The sequence below is a fragment of the Crocuta crocuta genome, unplaced genomic scaffold, assembly GCF_008692635.1.
Source record: "Crocuta crocuta isolate KB4526 unplaced genomic scaffold, BGI_CrCroc_1.0 scaffold127, whole genome shotgun sequence".
In the NCBI taxonomy this organism is placed as follows: Eukaryota; Metazoa; Chordata; class Mammalia; order Carnivora; family Hyaenidae; genus Crocuta; species Crocuta crocuta.
The window spans coordinates 13,116,298-13,133,079 of NW_027532008.1; positions in this window are offsets into that span (position 1 = coordinate 13,116,298).

Sequence of the window (16,782 nt, forward strand, 5' to 3'; positions counted from 1 at the left end):
CAGGAAGAGGGTGGAAGACAGACAAGCCACAGAGGGGGAGAGCATACCTGTAACCCCAAGACTGGTGGTCATATTACAAGCAAACTCATACAACCCAGTAAGAAAAAGACAACCCAGGAAGGAAATGGACAAAGACCTCTTGCGCAAACACTCCACAAAAGAAGTTATCCAAATGGCCGATAAAAAAATTAACTAATTAAATGCTTTTTAAAAGGGTGTTCACTCTCTTTAGTCATCAGGGAAATGCAAATGGAAACAGCAGTGATCTACTGCTCTATACCCACCAGAATGGCTAAGATGAAAAAATGAAAACAGACCATATCTAGCATTGGCAAAACGATACGGAGCAACCGGAACCCTTGTATACGCCCAGTGAGGGTGCACAGGACACGACCCCCCCAGAAGGTCATCAAGTATCTGAAGCTGCACACAGGCACCTGTGTGCCTGGAGATGTGTGTGGACTCTGCACAGAGACTCGTGTGAGGATGCACACAGGCACTATTCAGAACGGTCAACAGCCCAAAGGGCCATCAACCGCAGAAGGGACGTATTTAGTGCGTGTGATACGGCCACGCAGCCAGAATTCTATACAGCGAAAAGTAGCATGAATTGCTACACTTGATGGTGTGGGTGAATCCCACGATAGGTTGAGGAAAAAAAGGTCAGACAGGGAGTAAATCCTGTAATTCTGCTCCCAGGACGTTCAAAAGCAGACAAAACTACAGTATCATGTAGGAAGTCAAGATGGGGGTCACCTTTGGGAGAAGTGGGGGGGGGGCCAGTGGGGGTACCAGCTATATGCCTCTCACGGAAAGAAGGTGAGAGGAGAGTCTTCAGCCATTATAGGTAACATCAAGCCTCCTGAGCTGAACGACGGTGACACAGACATGCTCGCTTTGTGACAATTCACTGAGCTGCACTACACTCCAGATACTTGTATGTTTCTGTACATGTTTTACTTCCATTTTTTGCTGCAATTTTCCTGTTCCCTATGCGGCCAAGGGTTGCTAACTGTTTACTTTGCTAAGTAATCTCAATTTTACTCCAAAAGGGAAAGAATATCTTAGTACCGAAAGGTTCATAAAGAAAAATGTCAGAGTAAAGGAGTCCATTCAATTAAGTAAATTGATCTTCGTGAAAGAGGCTAAAAAGGCTTTCACTGCCAGCTGTATGCCTACAGCTCCCCAGTTTTCCTCTGCAGCCCAGTCCTGGCCCCCAATCTTGGCCTGTATCCCAACTACACTCCCACCCCCTCCACGTGAGTGTCTAACAGACACATCTCCACCCTCAAACCTGGTCTCCTGCCCCAGGTCGGCTCTCCGGCAATCTCCGCCATCCAGGCTGATGGGAACTCCACCCTCCGACAGTTCAGACCAAAACCCCTGGAGTAACGCCTGATTCCTCTCATCGCCTGCACACAACCTACTGGGAAACTGTATCAACTCTCCATTCCAAGTGCGCCCGGCATCCCACCATTCCTCAGCACTCCCTCTGCGACCACCCTGGCTGACACTGCGTGTGGGTTGCACACGCGTATGTGCACCAGAGTGACTCTTTAAAAGGTGGAACTCAGGAACAGATCATTCCTTCTTTAATTTGTTTAATGTTTATTTATTTTTGAGAGAGAGTGTGTGAGCAGGGGCGGGGCAGAGAGATAGGGAGACACAGAGTCCAACCCCGAACCATGAGACCATGACCTGAGCCACAGTCAGGTGCTTAACTGACTGAGCCACCCAGGCGCCCCAAGAACAGGTCATTCTTCTGCTCAAAAGCCCCAGACCTTACCGGTGGTGTAGCCCTTCCCTTCATGCTCATCTCCCTCGACCCTGCCCCGTGCTGCCCCTCAAACTCCTTGGGAGTCCTCTCACCTTCGGGCCTTTGCATTAGCGCTTGCACCTGCCCACAAAGCTCTTCCCAATGAGCCGCACAACGCACTCCCATCTCTTTCAGGACTCTGCTCGGATCTCACCTTCCCAATCAGGCCTACTTTGATACATTTAGCAGAGCCACCTGCCCTTCATCTCGCCCCTCTCCCTCCTCCCTGCATTCACAGTACTCTTACCTTTTCTAATTTTCCTTTTGTCCATAGACCATTATCGCCTTCTAGCATATTACACAATCTCCTTATTTTGTGTGTCTGTGATATCTAGTTCCCCTGCTAAAATACAAGCTCCCGGATCACATGTACCCCAATGTTCATAGCAGCACTCTCAATAATAGCTAAAACATGGAAAGAGCCTAAGTGTCCATCAACAGACGAATGGATCAAGAAGATGTGGTTTATCTATACGATGGAATACTACATGGCAATGAGAAAGAATGAAATCTGGCCATGTGTAGCAACATGGATGGACCTTGAGGGTGTTATGCTGAGCGAAATAAGTCAGGCAGAGAAGGACAAATATCACATGTTTGCACGTATAGGAGGATTAGGAGGAACTTAACGGAGGACCAAGGGGGAGAGGAAGGGGGAAAAATAGTGGGGGAGAGGGAGGGAGGCAAACCATGAGAGACTCTTGAATGCTGAGAAACAAACTGAGGACTGACGGATGTGGGGGGAAGGAGGGAGATGGGCATGGAGGAGGGTACTTGTGGGGATGAGCACTGGGTGTTATATGGAAACCAATTTGACAATAAACTATTTGTAAAAAAAATAATAAATTAAATTTAAAAAAATTAAAAAAATACAAGCTCCCGGAGAAGGGTCATCATGTATTACTGTGCGTGTGTGGACTCCACGCAGCTTTAAGAGTGCCTGGAATACACTAAGTGCACCATAAATATCTGATAGGTGAATATGCTTTGATGTTGTCCTTAAGCTTCTCTGCTCGTGGCAGCTGGACACTGGGAACCACTTAGAAGTCTCACTCCACCTGGGGATCCTGGAAAGAGCACAGAGATGCTGGAAGATGACCATTAGTTATGTGACACGTATGGAGTGCTACTCTGCGTCACATTCTGTTCCAGGTACTGGGGACGCAGCAGTGAGCAAGATTGGAAAAGGCCTTCCCTCGGGGACTCGCTTTCTAGTGGCAGGAGAGGGAGAAACAGCTGCATCTACAAGGTGATGTCACATGGGGGAAACGGAGGTACACTGATGGGCAAGAGCGTGACCAGGTAGGAAAGAGCCAGTTCAGGTGGGTGGTCAGGCAGGGCTGCTCCGAGGTCCAAGGGAAAGAAGGAGCTGGCTGCTCGTGCTCAGTGAGGGGAGGAGAGACAGGGAGAATGCTCCAGAAGTGACGGAAGCCCATGGAAGGTTTTAAATCTCTGCACGGAGTGGAGAACAGACTGAAAGTGTGCAAGCGGGGAAGCAGGGAGATAAATCAGCTACTACGGGATAGTATGCCAAGTGGTGGAAGAAAGTCACAAGCAATTAGGAGCTACTTTGAGTGAAGTGTATGTATATTTCACATGTGCATGTGAGTGCACACACACACGCATGTGCACGCACACTCCCTCTTCAAGGGAAGTGGTATCCTGGCTGATCTGGGCATGCAAAGAATTCTTCTCATGGAACCAAATGAAAAACAAGACTAGTTTCTCCCCTGCTCAAAATCCTTCTCTAGCTACCCATTACTCCAAACCTCCTCCCATGCTGTACACAGCCATACATGTGCTAGTGCCACCTCTCTTTCTAACTTCTCGCCCTACATCCCAGCAGGCTGGCCCCTTGCTGCTCCCCTAGCACGCCATGCTCCCTCCAGCCTCAGGACTCTTGCATACTCCATGGCTGAAATTTCACATATATTTGTATGGTTTGAGTAATTTTGGTCCCCTCTACTATTTTGTGAATAAGAAGACACAGACCCTATTGGTTCAGTTGACTATGTGTAACACCTGGCATACAGAAGTGCTAAATGGGTGGGAAAAAAGTATTAATTAGAGCAGTCTTTGAACACCTACTATCTGCACTAAGCAGTGTGGGGCATAAGACTCAGGCTAAGATACAGCCCCTCTCTCCCACCCAGAGTCCCCATAAGGAGCAAGAACAGAGACGAGGCGTTGAGAAAATACCAGACAGAACTAAGCAAAGCCAACACCTGCTGCCTGCCTGGCACCCCTTCTCCCCTGAGGCAAACATCACCCTGGGGAGATGCCCCTTGTCCATCATGTGCAGCCCTGGAGGTCTCTCCATCCAGAGGTCTTCCTCTCCCACCAGAAGAGGTGAACTCATGGGCATCTGGGTGGCTGCATCTGACTTCGGTTCAGGTCACGATCTCACGATTTGTGAGTTCGAGTCCCGCATCAGGTGAGCTCGAGCCCCACTTTGGGTATGCACGAGCCCTGCGTTGGATGAGCATAAGCCACTCCAAAGGTGAGTCCCACTTCTCTCTCTCTCCACCCCTCCTGGGATTCTCTCTCTCTGTCTGCCCCCTCGCTCACTTGTGCCCTCTCTCTCTCAAATAAAAGAAAATCTCTTAAAAACAAAACAAAAAAAAGAATAGGTGAGCTCACAACCCAAGCTCAGCCAAGAAGAACCTCACTCCTGGAAATCTACATCTGGCCTACAGGATGCAAGCATCAAAAGCAGTAGGGGCTGATCACCCAACTGGTAAAGCCTCAGAGACCCTACTGTCTGGGTCTTGTTCCAAAGGTCCCCCACCCTGGGTGCTGGCCTGCTGCCGGTCTTTTCCAAAGCTTGGTTCTTCGCCTCTCTTTCTGATTCTCTGAAATCTCTTCTGAATTTCCTTTTCCATTTGGAATTAGTTTACATTGCTAGCAACCAAAATCTCCTAATCGAAGCAGTGAGTAACACTGGTATTCAGAGAAAAGGAGGCCGAGCCAGGCGGAGCTGAGCGCAGACTCTGGCCTTTCTCCCCCAGGGCTAAAAAGGGTACAGCAAGGTACATCAGTCCCCGGGGCCTGTCCCCACTTCATCTGTAATGGCTGCCAGATCAGAGACGGTCCAACCAGGGTGGAAACCGGACAAGACAGGTACAAGGCAAGCTCAGCGTGCACAGCATCAGTACTGGGGGCCGGGGGGAAGGTGGGGGGATCAAGAGACACCTGCCATCCACGAGGGGCCACACAGGACTTTCAAGGGGCTTAGGCATTTTTTGCCACTCTGGGTCCCTTCTTTGATAAACGTATTAAAAAGCATAGTTCATGATTAGTATTTGAAGACAAATAATATTAGTATTTTAATACATAATACTATGTATGAAAACATTTTTGTTAACCTGAAGTGCACTTTTTTCTTCTGACTTTAAAATTAAAACACATGAGTTCAAGCCCTATGTTGAAAAAAAATTTAAGATAAAATCAAATAAAAATAAAATAAATTAAAACAACTTTGTAAGCCCCTCCAAGTACTACAGACCCCAGGCTCTGTACCATCCACAGTCCTCCAAAAACAGGGCTAATGCTCTTGTTTCCACCACAGGAAAAATGCTGGCTGAAGACAGAGCGGGTTGTGTGTGTGTGTGTGTGTGTGTGTGTGTGTGTTTATGTATTTATACAACATACACACATACGTGTATATGTATGTATTCTGCATACATATATATGCGTATATATATGCACACACATAAATACATATACACAATTGTGTGTACTTTCCATTAATGTGTAACAAATTTCCACAGAACTGGTAGCTTGGGCAACACCCATTCATTATCTCCAGATTCTGTGAGTCAGACATCAGGGACAGCACGGCAGAGCCGTCTGCTCAGGACTTCCAAGGCTGCAGTCAAGATATTAGGGGGCTGTGTTCTCATCTGAAGGTTCTGAGGAAGAATCTGCTTCTGAGTGCATTCAAGTGGTCCCCATTTTCTTGCCACCTGCCATCTGGGGATCACTCTTGGGTCTCTGGGTCGCCCTCTGGTTCTTACCACACATCTCTCAGAACCTGACTGTTGGGTTTTTCAAGGTCAGCAGGAGAATCTCTCCCAGGTCAGCTAAGACAGAGTCACAGAACATAATGCGATCCAAGGACGAAACAACCTAATCAAGAGAGTGGCATCCCATCCTGTTCCCAGATGCCACCTGTCAGAGGGTGGGAATCTTTGGGGTCATCTTAGAATTCTGCCTACCACGGGAGCATCAGCAAAAATCAGCAGCTGTACTGCCTTGCTCTGAGCCAGGCACTGTTCTAGGGAATTCATACACGTTCTAACACTTTTGAGGAAGACGGTATGATCATATCATCCCCATGTTACAGCTAAGGAAACTGATACCCAGGAGGGCAGGGTAGCTCACGAGGCTCACAGTTCAGAGTGACATCCTGTGATTGCAGGAAGACGCGGTAAGACTTCTAAGGATGAATAATTCCCTTGTTATTTATAGTTTTCTTCCAATTTTTAAATATATTACCAGACTGGTGCCTAATCAAAATCACACCTGCCTGTGCCTAGTATTTGGTGCCCGCCCCCCGTCAGGAGCAAGTGGCAAACAAGTCGGGCTTGAAACCCAGTCAACATATTCTAGGTTGTTGCGAGCCCTGGTACCCTGGTGCTGAACCTTCAGCGTACATCCGAATCACCAGGAGGGCTTGTTGAAACCCAGATTATTGGCTCTCCCCCAGAGTTTCTGATTTCAGCAGCCCTGAGAGGGGGCCTGAGAATGTGCATCTTTTAAATGTTTATTTTATATTTGAGAAAGAGAGAACGAGGGAGGGACAGAGAAAGACGGACACACAGAATCCAAAGTGGGCTCCAGGCTCCTAGCTGTCAGCACAGAACCTGACCCAAGGCTCAAACCCATGAACCACAAAATCATGACCTGAACCAAAGTGAGATGCTTAACCGACTGAGCCACCCGGGCACCCCAGGAATGTGCATCTCTAACGAGGTCCCCAGTGACGCTGACCTGGGCCTGACTTTGATACCACTGCACTAGAATAATGATTTTCAAACCACCTGACACAGAGGCTCCTCGACTTCTTGTTGAATAGACTAAATGGGCCAGAAATGAGACCTCTAACCAGAATCTCTGGCGCAGAGCTGTGAGTCTGCATTTTAAACAGCCTTCCCCGGTGACTGTGGAACACTGAAGTTAGAAACCCACTCGGAAAAGGATCATCACCTCGCAGGTTTCTTGCTTGGCCACAGTGGGCTGAAACTGGTAAAGTTTAAGCAGTCCTAGCCTTGAATAGCAGTGGTTATTATCTCCCCAGAGATCAGCAGAAAACTGGACGGGCGAGAGGCTGTAAGAACAGCCTTGCTGGAAAAGGAGAAGCCCTTTAAGGGAATGGTGTCGGAGCACGATCAATTCCTGACCTCACGCGGCCCAGAATCCCATGACCCAACCCTTTTGCACTGGCGATGGAAGGGCCATTTCCGGCGAGCAACGGCCGACTGCGTGGAGTTCCACTGCAGACCCCACCCGGAGACCGGGTTCACAGCATGGGGTGTCCAAACACCCACGCCAAGCCCCGCCACCTCCCACGAGGCTCCTCCACCTGACCAGACGGGGGCCACACAGAATGCTCGCTCCTTTTCCACGACCGGCAGCCTCTCCCTGCTCACCTGCTTTGCCCTTCCTGTGGTTTCCAACGTTTGTCCACACGGCAGGCAAGCAGTAAGCGTTCTGTCTCTTCTGTGTGCCCTACAAGCCCCGTCACTGTCCCTGCATTAACAGGGCAAGACGTTCCAACACCCTCGCCTCGGCCCCCCATCGTCAGCAGGAAAAGAAGGCAGAGCTCCAATGCCACCTGCGGCCGGTTCCTCCAGGGATCTCTTCTGCCACGACTCCTGGGCCAGCTCTCCCTCGGCTTCCTGTGATGCCCGGCCACTCGGTAAACCTTGAATGGGATGACAGAATTTGTGCTGGACACGACTTCCTTTTGACGGATATGGAAACTCAGTCAACCCTTCACCAATTTTATCATCTGAGTTGTTTTTTTGTTAACGCAAGTCTTCATTTCCCCTTTAGATAAGGGGCGTCCTGAGGGTATTCACACCAGCCTCCTCCTCTGGCCTCAGCCTGTCCCCTCCAGCCTCTGGGGAGGAGCCCAGCCCCGGCCCGGGAAGCTGAGGAGGCCAGGAGGGTATTAAATGGCACCTGTTTATCCTGTCAAGTGGCAAATGGCTTCTTTTAGCCTTTTGTCAAAAGTGTGTGCTCACATACGAACCGGATAAAGTGCCAACCCCAGGGCAGCCAAAATGGCCCCAGTAAACCAGAGTTTCAATGAGCAAGAGCCACAGGCTCCTCGGGACAGGAGGAAGGGGTAGAATTCTCTTCTGCCCTGAGGGAACTGAAGTCCTAGGTGCCCCCCAAGGACAGGACTCTGTCCGGGTGCCGGGTGTGGAGGCTTCATGGGGAGAACTCCGGGAGCTTTGCTGCAGTGCTGCCTCTGCCCGGCGACAGCTGTCTTGGTGCTTTGCCAACCAGCACGTGGTGCTCAAACACTTCCCTGTGTTTGTATACAATCCTCATGGCCCCTACCTTACAGAAATGCTATCCCCATTTCATACAAACACCTGTGTTCAGAGAGTTCTAAAACAATAATAATGGGAAGAAAAAATAACTTGTCCAAGTCACACAATCAATAAATAGCGCACAGCTCCAACTCCAATCTGACCTCAAACCCTTGCCTTTGGCTTCTGTGTCCTTGTGGAATTACCGAGAAGGGACTTGCGAGGGTCCGAACCCAACACAGACATCTTGCAGACTTCCTTCTTCATCAGCCACTTCTTCCCCTTTAGCAAAACAATATCGTGCCTTATACAATTTTTGGTCTGAGGACATAGCTTTTTACCCAAAGTGTCTCTGCCTGGGCCTCCAAAGTGGTGGATGTCATTGGATGAATTTTAAAATGAGATTTCCAGGGGCGCCTAGGAGGCTCAGTGGGTTAAGCATCCAACTCTTGCTTGACTTCAGCTCAGGTCATGATCTCAGAGTTGGTGGGATCGAGCCCAGCACCAGGTTCTGCACTCAGGGCGGGGAGCCTGCTTGGGATTCTCTCTCTCCCTGTCTCTGCCCCTCCTCCATTTCCACCCTCACGCATTCTCTCCCTCTCTCTCTCTCTCTCTCTCTCTCTCTCTCTCAATAAATAAAGTTTAAAAATAAAATAAAATGAGATTCCCAAAATGGCAGATGATAGCCCTTGAGAGAAGTAATGTTCTCTCTGGTATCAGAAAGCAGAACTCTAAACCTTGGGCCATGAAGGATTATAAGGTCTTCTCTCATAGACCTCTTCTCATTACAGAAGAGCCTCAGACACCTGATGGGAGTTGGTGCACGTTTTAAGTGGCCCAGTCCTGGGGCACCTAGATGGCTCAGTTGATTGAGCGTCCAACTTTGGCTTAGGTCATGATCTCATGGCTCATGAGTTCGAGCCCTGCGTCAGGCTCTGTGCTGACAGCTCAGAGCCTAGAGCCTGCTTCAGATTCTGTGCGTGTGTCTCTCTCTGCCCCTCCCCTGCTCACGTTTTGTCTCTCTCTCTCCCTCCCTCTCTCTCAAAAAATGAACATTAAAAAAAAATTTTCAATTAATACAGTGGCCAGTCCAGGGGGACCTGGGTGGCCCAGTGGGTTGAGTCTTCTACTCTTGATTTCAGCTCAGGTCATGATGTCACAGTTCGTGGGCTCAAGCCCTGCCTCGGGCTCCACGCTGACAGTGTGGTGCCTACTTGGGATTCGCTCACTCTCAAAAGAAATAAATGTTTAAAAAAATAAATAAATAAAGCAGCCAGTCCAAATGTCCACATCAACCTCCCACCTCACAAGGGTGAGGCTGACGAGCCCTATTTGGGTTTCAATGAGGGCTCTGTGCACCTCAATACTCGAGATGAATTTCACAGAGCCACTCCAGGAAACAGGGCCTCCCTCTGACGTTTCCATCCCCACAATTTCCACCCCTTATTCTCACAGATTTTAGCTCAGACTGAACGCTTCCTCGAGGCAGGCCCCAGGGTTCCCCTCCCTCATAAATGCTTCATTAGTCCCACTACATCTTCTAACTAGGCTTTAATCACCAGAAGCCAAGAGAGACATTTCATCCTGAAGAAGCCCAAGTACTGAATATCGACTTGCTGTTCTCCTGAAGAGAACGCGGGTGAAGGACCAGGTGGGCAATGAGGCGGGTGCAAGGAGAAGCCCGACTGAAGTGAGTCAGGGGCAGGCAGGTTCCCCTTATCCACAACCTTCCATCCTCCCGGGCCAGACATGGCTCACCGCCTTCACCACCAGGGAAGAGAGAGAGACCTAGACCTTCCTCTCTAGCCTCCGGTCCCTGAAAGTAGCACACAGCCATTTGTAGGTTTCTGGATGCTTTTATCTCCAGGCGTCCTAGGAAGGAGAATGACCCAAATAGAGAGTTGTCAACTGAAGTCGCTCCGATGTCGCCCGGACTATAATCTATCTGGCAGCCACACACTTGGCTGCTGGTGCTAGAGAGTCAGTACAGTTAAATGGGGGGTCAGCCAATCCCTGACTCGAGGTGGGTACTAGGATTCTCAGTCCCCTTGCCTGTGCATTCCGCCTAAACTCCACCCAGGTGCCCACCTTTTCTTCTGTAGAGAGATCTCGGAGGACCAGACAGTGCCCACCTGCTGTGCAGAATCAGGAGGCTTCGTCTGTCTACAGGTCCTAACTACCAGGAGAAGCAGAAACCCACTTTGCCAAAGAAAACGTCCCAGGCAGTGGCCCTGTCCTTTCCTTTTTTGGTCTTAAAAAGCACGTGTTTATTTTATGTTCTCCTCTGGCTCAGGCAAGTCCTCAGCAGCTACACCATTTGGGGCCGCGCATCAGTCCCGTAACCACAGGACAAACAAATCCCGCCGCTCAGGATCCCAGCTCAGAGCCCGTTTTATCACTTGAGAAGTTTATGACCCTTGAAAGTGAAGTGCGGGCCCCGCAATTCTTTAGCAGACCAAGGGACAAGATAACAGCAAAGGGTTCTTGTGCCGTGCTGGGCTCATTTATCAGTGAGCAACCGAGAAAAGCAGCAGACGGCTCCGAGCTGCTATTCCCAAGGGCCAGTGGCCACAAAGGAACTTTTGTGTAAATCAGGGACAACCAGGTGGTACCACCTGACACGCTGGATTTTTAATGAACACGTAGTACTCAGGGGAATGAGCTATTTCAGCTGGAACCCTCTTAGCCAAAGTGTCATCAGGCCAAAGTGCTAAACTGGGGCCTACGGCAATAAGCTTTGTGCAAGAAAGCACGTACTCCTTTGAAACCCTCCAACTTTCTCATGGCCTTTCTCTCTGCCCTCAAAGGCAAATGGCTGCTTGGCTCTTCATGCCAGAGCAGGCAAGAGCATCTTTCTAGGCCGCCAGACAACCTGCTGATGCGGCCTGGGTCTCACTGGCAGGCACGCCTTCTGAACTACCCATGTTCCAGGCCCCCTGATAGACCTAAAAATAAACTGTCTTCACTTAAAACCAAGTCTTGGAATTCTGTTTCAAGCAGAAAAATCGACCAGCTGCTAAAACGTGGCTGGGGCTGCCTTTAATCCAAATTATTTCGATTTCTGCAGGCCAGCTGAGAACAAAGGCTCACAGGTACTCGAGATTTGTGCATGGGTACCACGTTCTTCAGATCTCAGGGATTCTCCTCGACTTTAGGATGGGCATATTCTCTTGGTCTCTATAAACTACACAACCTGAAAATCTCGCTCAGCTTGGGCACGAGAATTACCGTCTAAGTTAAAAAAACATTACTCCTACCCCACTCGGAAATTTCTCACTGGGAGGCTGCTTTCACCAGACTAATCTGGACTCAGGTTTCCCAGAAACCAACTTGAAAGTGGCTAAGGATGCCAGAAACTGGGCTTGTCTGTGGAAGGGATTCTGGATAAGAAGATAGCATTCACTGAGAAGGACACTTGTTGGGATGAGCACTGGGTGTTATATGGAAACCAACTTGACAATAAACTATTTAAGGAAAAAAAAAAAAGAAGATAGCATCAATGGCCCCAGGGATTGATTACCTTTAGAATATCCTCCCAGAGAGGGGTGCCTGGGCTGAGGGTGACAGAGACACAGGTGATGCTGGGTAGATCATTCCGGGGCCCCTCTCCAACTCCACACACCCCATGAAACACACCTCTCTGAGAGCTTGCACTGACTGGGCCTGGAGCCCTGGGCTGGGGTTTTCTCGGCCAGTCCCTACTGGTTTAACACACTAAACATACACCCTAGACCCCACTCACCCTGCCAAACTCCTGGTACTTGCTCCTGGTGGCCTTCGCCAGGGGTCCCTTGATCTCAATGTGAAGAGACATTGCCAATTGATCCTAATACTGGCAGGAGACACACAAAGCACATTTCCAGAGCCTTCAGTGGTGTTCTGGACTTGAAGTCGGGGGGGAGGGGTGCCCTGTGGTTCTAGAAAGTTCTATTTCATGGTGGAAAGGACCTCACAGCGGGAGGGAGTGGAATTCCAGATGTAAAAACACTTCCCAGGTTTCAGCCTGACCCTGAGGACAGGGCCACTACTTCGAGAGAGGGAGGAACAAAACCCACCCATGTCGGGTATTTCTCCCCTACGAGTTCGTGGAGCCAGAAAGCCACTGTTAACTACTCCACGTATTAGCTAAGGGCACAGGTTATTTCACTTTGCAATGGCCTTCACACAAGCTGGTGAGTTTCAGTCTCCAAAGAGTCACATGAAGCACAACATAATTTCTTGGTCAGTTTGTCAGACCAAGGGAATGAAGTTTCCCATCCCTGGGAAGGAAGATCTGCACCAAGAGAAGTTTCGGGAATGCATCCCATCTCTCCTAAGGTTGGGATACCAACAGCTACAGAGGAGTCATGTTCCACAATAACGGTCAGTCCTGGTCCTGCGCCTGCTCTGGCTCTGGTGAGGCCCGACTGGCACAGAGCGAGGTCCCGGGGTACTCGGGGGCAAACATCTGGCGCCGTGCCTGAGGCAAAGGGGATGAGGACAACCAGACTCAAGGTCTATTACTGGCTGCCAGAATGGAAGATGCTACGGGTCAAGGGAAAGAAGAAACCAAGATCAGTCGCGCACACACGTAAGCCAAGAGGCGACGTCAGAAAGTGGCCAAAGCAAACCAACACCTAGGAAGAGGTGAGCCAGGACGACTCGGGCCAGTCCCACCACTCCAGACAGCAGGCCCTGTTAGCGTGAGGCAAGGCCAGCCTTCCCCCCCGGGTGCTAGCCGTGCCCCTCCCTGGCACCTACGCCTGCCTTAATGTTGTCAACCTCTGATCCTCTGAGCAGCAGCCTGTTACAGTGGGCTGTGCACTCCTCTCTCCGGTCTTGAGGTTCTTTGGTGTATTTCTCTTCCAGGGAATATGGTAGACTCAGGGAAAAAAATGCCACGGAACACTTGGAAATGTAACGGGCACTCTTGTAAGTACAAAGTACAAAGCTGAGCTCTCAAAGTCACGGAGACCTGGGGTAGGAACGGTTCCTCTGACAGAGCTCTAGAATTTCTAAACATCACGTTATTTGGAAAAGAGGTCTTTGCAGCATGATGAAGGTAAGGGTCCTGAGATAAGAGATTATTCTTGATTACCCGAGTGGTCTCTGAATGCAGTCACAACTGTCTTTACGAGAGGACAGAGAGGTCACACACACAGAAGAGAAGGAGCGATGTAAGCACGGTGCAGTCACTGGAGCCAGGAGGCCACAGTCCAGGGACACCAAGCCCAGCAGGAGGCTGGAAGAGGCGAGGAGCAGAGCCTCCTGCAGAGTCTGCAGACGACACCTTGATTTCAGTCCGGTGATACTGACTGCAGCCTTCTGGCCTCCAGAACAGTGAGAAAACAAATGTCTGTTGTGTTAGGCCAAGCTTATGGTAATCTGTTACAGCAGCCACAGGGAACTAATATAGCCACGAGACACACTAACAAATACAAAACTAAAAACCAGAGTGAAAGTACCCACAAACACTGGGGCTGCTCAGGGGCTTGTGCCAATCTTATCCGTCGGGGGCTAGATTCTGTTGGCATCTGGGGCCACTCACAAGGTCTTTGGTTGTGCTGGATAGAGGGGTCAGAACCGCACTTCACACATGCGCAAGGATGCACACATGCACACACGTGCGCACATGAACATGCATACCACATGCATGTGCACACATGGGCACAGGCATGCATGTGCGTGAACATGCGTGCACGCATGTGCACATATGCACACAGGAACATGCACACCCATACAGATGTGCAGATGCACACACCCATGTGCATGCACACACGTATGTGCACACACACATCCATACGTGCACACACATGCACACGCACATTCCAGCCACCTCAGGGGGCTTCACCGTCAAGAAAGGAGGGGCCTTGGATAAGGGTCATGCACAGAAGCAAAGGGCGATAGGGTGTAAGTCCTGGATTGAGCAGACCAAGAAGCTGATCTTCCTTAGTAGCTCAGTACCCCAACCCTGCCCTCAAATGGGTTTGGGTTCAAATATATACTGCCTGGGGCCTGAGGAAATCCCCAGCTCGGAAATTCACATAGCCTGCGGTAATGGCATCGCGCCAATACAACCCCAAACATGAGTTCAAAATCCAAACTTACAAAGTGCATTGGATAATAAGCTATCCTGGACATGAGTCATCAGAAAAACAGAAGAACTGAATCCAGAGATGCCAGAGATGGATTATAAAATTCCTTTCTCAGGTAAGCATGATTCTAAACGATTACACAGCTTAAATATAAAACCAAGATCGAGAGCAAGAGAGACAACAGATAACTATAAAAAGAAAAAGAATCCCTGGAAGATTCCCAAACTACTCAAATAGAACTTCTAGAGGTTTAAAATAAAGAAGATGTTAAGGGGAAAACCTGATGGTCTGAGTGAGGCTGAAGATTAGACACAGCCAGAAAAACAATTAATAAACCAGAAGGTAGCTTTTAGTCATTATCCAGAATGCAGCAGAAAGATGCGGTTGGAGAATAGGAAACAGAGGTCAGAATGAGAAGTCCAGTGCAGCTCACATAGGAATTTCTAGAGGCAATAGGAAGAGAGGGAGACGATCAGTATGCTAAGAAATTAAGTGGCTTAACATTTTCTGGAACTGAGACCCCAATTCTCAGACCTCAGAAGCATAAAGCCCAAAGGGGAAAAATGAAATTGGACCCACTCCCAGAGACATTATAGTGAAACTATAAAGCATCCAGGATAAAGAATTTAAGGGCAAATCCAAAGAAAGGGCAGATAGCCTCCAGAGAAATGACTTCAAGAGAAACAGAAGCTGACAGAGACACTGGAAGACAGGAATATCCCAAATGCTGAGAGAAAAATAAACTGACCTAGAAATCTATACCCTGCGGGTCTCACTCAGTAACACTGGCCAAAATAAAACTAAAAATTTTGTAGACCCTTCCGTGGAATCCTTCCTGTGGCTGGTCCTGATCTCCATGCTAGACTGGCCACAACCAACATGAACATCTCAGCTGTCACTGGCCTGGTCTCTAGAATCCAACTGTTCATACCCTGGAGCTCTGCCCTCAGTATTCCCTGCATAACCAGCCACGGGGGTGTTACCGCAGGAGGTATGAAGGCTCTCTTCCCATTTCCTTTTTTACCTGTCTCAGCACTGTGGGCTTCCTCCACACTCATGAAGATGCATGCTGGCCTCCAACATCTCGGGCACATCCCAGCTCTGCCTCCTGCCTCCCCCTCCTCCGTTCTTCTGGCGAAACCAACATCTCATCCCTCCACCCAAGCCCTGTGGACCACTGCTTCATTAGGAGTGCTCATCAGGGGGCGCCTGGGTGTCTCAGTGGGATGGGCATCCGACTTCGGCTCAGGTCATGATCCCGCGGTTCATGGGTTCGAGCCCCGCGTTGGGCTCAGTGCTGACAGCCAGCTCAGAGCCTGGAGCCTATTCCAGATTCTGTGTCCCCCTCTCTCTCTGACCCTCCCCTGCTCACGCTGTCTCTCTCTCTCTCAAAAATAAATAAAACATTAAAAAATTAAAAAAAAAACAAAAAAAAACAGTGCTCATCAGGTGGTGGGCCCCGCCTTGTCTCCACACAGATCTTGCCATAGCCTTCCGGGTCTTCCACAGCCCCGAGGGGCGGGCTCGCCTGTGTCTTCTGAGCACTTCCTACTACCCTGCTGGGGCTGCTGTCTCCCCGGAGATGCAGAGGGACCCGCCATCTAAATTCCTTCTTACATTCACTTCGCACCTAGGAAGCAAAGCCAAGGCTCTGGCCTTTTCAAGGAGCCAGGAATGTTTCTCTCTCAGATCAGCTTGCAACCCCTGTAAATCTCTCCCAAGAACTGGCTCCCTCCCCACGCGGTCTCGGCCCTCCAGTTCCCTGAATGGGTAGGGATGGAAACCCCCTCCTCGAGTCTCCCTTCACCCCATCCCCCCCCCAAACCAGTCCTCCCTTCAGGCTTCCTGACCAGTCCCTCACGATAGGTAACTACTAATGACTTCAAGGTCAGAGGAGATTGTGAGTTGTGAGAAGTCTTAAAATCCAAGTGGAGCCCAGCCTGAGCACCTGACCGCCTTCATGCTGTGTTTCCCCCCTGAGATGGAAACCCACTGGGCTGCTATTCCCTTTGGCGTCTGAGGCCGGGGCTCCCACCTAGCAGCAGTGACCCTGGACTCTGAAGGTTCAAACAAAGGCAAACACACACCAGAGAGTACAGCTGGTATAGGGGACCAACATTTGCCTTTCCAGAAAAAGCCCGGACTATGCCTGCTTCGTGTAGTCTAGTCCTTACATCCTTTGGAGGAGAGATGAGATTGGAATTGGTCAAAGGAGCTGATGTCCAAAAGAAAGACGTTGTGTGAGACTCTAATAAACCAGAAAGGGTTATTCATCAAGGTCTAAACGTCACCGCCATAAAAGGTGGGGGTGGGGATGAAGGGGTGGGAATCCCAGTACATCACTAGTTAC